At 34.1% G+C, this 2,440-nt stretch overlaps 1 long non-coding RNA gene across 1 annotated transcript; it reads right to left on the reverse strand.

Annotated features, from left to right (window-relative positions):
* Positions 1 to 530: 530 nt before the first annotated feature.
* Positions 531 to 2,169, reverse strand: LOC141687094 (uncharacterized). Its single transcript, XR_012560916.1, has 2 exons — positions 2,035 to 2,169; positions 531 to 894 (listed from the first exon to the last, which is right to left on the reverse strand). It is a non-coding gene; the product is annotated as an uncharacterized LOC141687094 (long non-coding RNA).
* Positions 2,170 to 2,440: the final 271 nt, after the last annotated feature.

The raw sequence follows: 2,440 nt of genomic DNA on the forward strand, positions 1-2,440 counted from the left end.
AAGTTTAAACGTTCTATTTGTATTCAGAAAAAGAATTTTTTTAAAAAAAAAGTTATACAATTATATTTTATATTTATCATAATATACGTGTCAGACAATATATTACAATTGGGTGGAACCTAGGAGTATAAAAGCAGGGATCAATTTAATAAATCAGATTCAAGAGCATCTAACAAGAACTCGGGGGTACATTTTCCCACCAAACATGATCAGGGGCCTGCGACATTTGTGAAGTTTAGCTGCTGACCTTTCTTAAGAAAACTTAAGAAGATTCACACATGACACAACCTATGACAACTGTTACGAATCGCACTGAAATACAAACCGTAATTCGATCACAGTACATTAAACTCAAAAGCTTTGAAGAAAAGAACTGATGAATAGCATGCAACCATGCATTATCACTCTCTGTACAGAAAGTTACAAGTTATATGAGACAAATAACAAAATGCACAGAAGCTTTCCCTCGTCAACCAAGAGATCGGGGAAAAAACACCATGAAGTAATGAAACAACAGATCAAGGAGGAGCAGCAGCAGTAGTATTATAGATTTATAGTAGCACTCAGAAAATATCAGTAGTGTGGGCAAGTATAAAATCACAGAAATTAAAAAAAAAAACAAAAAATAGGAGATGATCAAAATTCAAGGGTACCCCACTTGTAAACAAGTCTCCCAGAATATTCTGTTCTTTTCCATTTCATTGACAATCAATATATCAACATTTCTATTACCAGCAGGTCTGGATTCTACTTCTCCTTCTCCTTCCTCTTCTTCAGCCTTGGACAACACCATCATTTGGCCACACCATTGATCCTCATAACTATCAAATTCAGCATCGTGGTCAGTGTCGTCACTAGAACCATCATTATCGCACTCATTATCCTCCTGAAAATCTAGCACCATGTGATCATCAGAATCATAACTGCAAGATTCAGCATCATCACTGTCTTGGATGTTTGCAAAATTGATGTCAGAGTCTTTAGCTAGCTCAGAGTCTCCGGTATCCTCAAAGAACAAGAAACTATCATGGGCAATTTCATTATTATATCTCCAAGACATGGATCACCTACTGTGAAGCATGCAGGCTTAAACACAGTTACACAGGAATAATGTATGTAAATTTTGTTATGCTTATTGCTTAATGAATGGAGAATTTGATTGAGGAGGTGTGTTACATAAATAGTAAGCTTAGTATTCTTAGTCAATATGATAATGACCTTGTTAATTCATCGTATCTCACCCTTAGTCCTGAGTTAATGATAAGTCTAATGAAGCATTTGGGACCAAATTGTTCTACTTTTAATGAATGCCAACAAGAAATATAATCCCACTTATATATAGCTCTACATCAACTATTAAGTGTTAGACTTTTTTTCCAATCATTATTGCAACACAAAGCTTACTGCAGAAGACATTTACCACTTATTTATCACTACGTGGACAAATATATGTGTCTGTATATCATCCACCTACAATTGCAGTTTTGGCAGTGAGACAAATGAGCACTATATTAAATTGTTGGTAAAAATGAATAGGTATTGCCGTCAAAGGATTCTATAATGTACCATGTATCTTCCATCATATTATGCACATTGATGTGCATATAGGGGCAGATCCGATTAAGGTGAGGGGCTACAGCCTACAGTTTTGAACTTACTAAACTTTATTAAGAGTTTGATGCTTAAAAAATTATGATTCTTTTCTTCGAATGCTTAAACTGTGGTACTAATTCATTCAAATCAAACTTTTATTTTACATTCTATTATTTTCCCCACTAGACCATTATACAAATATATAGTGAGCATCATGATGCATGCAGTGCATAATCCTTGACAAAAGGAGGACAAGATAAGCATAAGGTAAATAGTTTTTCCATAATCTACAAGTTCAAGGAAGTAAAGAATTCCTACATTCTTGCTAACTTAGATGGAATGACAAACAAGCTACAGGCCTACAGTTTAATGAAAACAATCAATTCAAATCATGTCATGTCATGTATATAAGGAGATATCTAGAAAGTTTGGCGAGATTACCTGGAACAAGCTGTTTCTCTGTAACAAATCAGCAATGTCTCTTGACAAAGTCGAAATTTCAAAGTCACATTCTTGTAAGTATGGAATATAACACATCTAAGCCATTGGTTCAAGTGAAAATTTTCCAACTGCTTGTCCTGCTACTGCCATTATACGACACCACTAAATAAAGATTTAGTCAATCAATTATGAGAAACATTAAAGTATCATAGAGGAATTTTTTTTAATTACAGTTTTGTACTACTTTGAAAATTGTTTTAATGATTATATGTCCATCATGGAAGATTTTTATGTATTAGAACCCAAAATAATACCATGCCAATAAAGGACATCATGCTCCAAATAATTAAAGCTGGGAACTCTTTTCTGCTGAGGTATCAAGATGTCTCCAAGGATTGAGAGCTTC

Source organism: Apium graveolens, chromosome 9 (assembly GCF_009905375.1).
Source record: "Apium graveolens cultivar Ventura chromosome 9, ASM990537v1, whole genome shotgun sequence".
NCBI classification, from domain to species: domain Eukaryota; kingdom Viridiplantae; phylum Streptophyta; class Magnoliopsida; order Apiales; family Apiaceae; genus Apium; species Apium graveolens.